Raw genomic sequence first — 910 nt, 5'->3', positions numbered from 1 at the left:
GCGCTGTTTTCGGCCCAAGCCGACGAAAATCGGGCTCCTGGGAGCGCGACTGGGCCGTTTTTTCGGCGCCGGCGCGAAAAAATCGCCTGGAAAGGCCTTCCTGGAGGCGCGGCTGGAGATGCCCTTACTCCCTCCGTCCGGAAATACTTGTCCGAAGAATGGATGTATCTAGATGTATTTTAGTTATAGATACATCCATTTGTATCCATTTCTACGACAAGTATTTCCGGACGGAGGGAGTACATTTCTCCACGCCGTTGAGTTAGCAATAAGGCATTAAGGCCCCTTCTTAATGTATTTCGTGATTAGCAAGGAAGTGACATTCCTGGCCAATTAATCACGAGCTGGGCAAAGTCGATCAGCTAATATAGTACTATCGGATTTTACAATGAGCGAACGTCTGCGCTCGTGCAAAATCGATTGTGTTTGGCCGTCGTGCATTGCTAATTGGTTTCGCTAACACTAACACGATAAAAGTTGGGGATGAAGCACTTCTTTGCATACTTTTCCTAGTCCAAGGGCTTAAACGTAACACTTTAGCTTAGACGTCAGTGGCAGTCGATTTCCAAAGAAAGGAAGCAGCAGCCGCAGTTTTGGCTACATGTGACGGTGCTGAAAAATCGGTTGGCCACGAACTGTTTTTCAGTCGACTAGTCGACTTGCCCCTAGCAAGTCCCTAAACATAGTTTCACAAATAGTCAAGTTTTGATTTGTTCCATACTTCCATCATTTTGGTTTGTTAGGTTCCTCGCCACAAACTTGGAGCTACCCTTGCCTTTCAACCACCGGACACGGGAACGTTGTCAAGCTAGTAAGGCAAGGTTAAATAGTTCACAGTCCTAAAAACCTAAGGCCCACATATATGTTGGTCATCTCCTCCTAAGATACCTAGTACGATTTCCTTTGCCCC

Source organism: Triticum dicoccoides, chromosome 7B (genome assembly GCF_002162155.2).
Source record: "Triticum dicoccoides isolate Atlit2015 ecotype Zavitan chromosome 7B, WEW_v2.0, whole genome shotgun sequence".
NCBI classification, from domain to species: Eukaryota; Viridiplantae; Streptophyta; class Magnoliopsida; order Poales; family Poaceae; genus Triticum; species Triticum dicoccoides.
Note: the sequence above shows the minus strand (reverse complement) of the source record.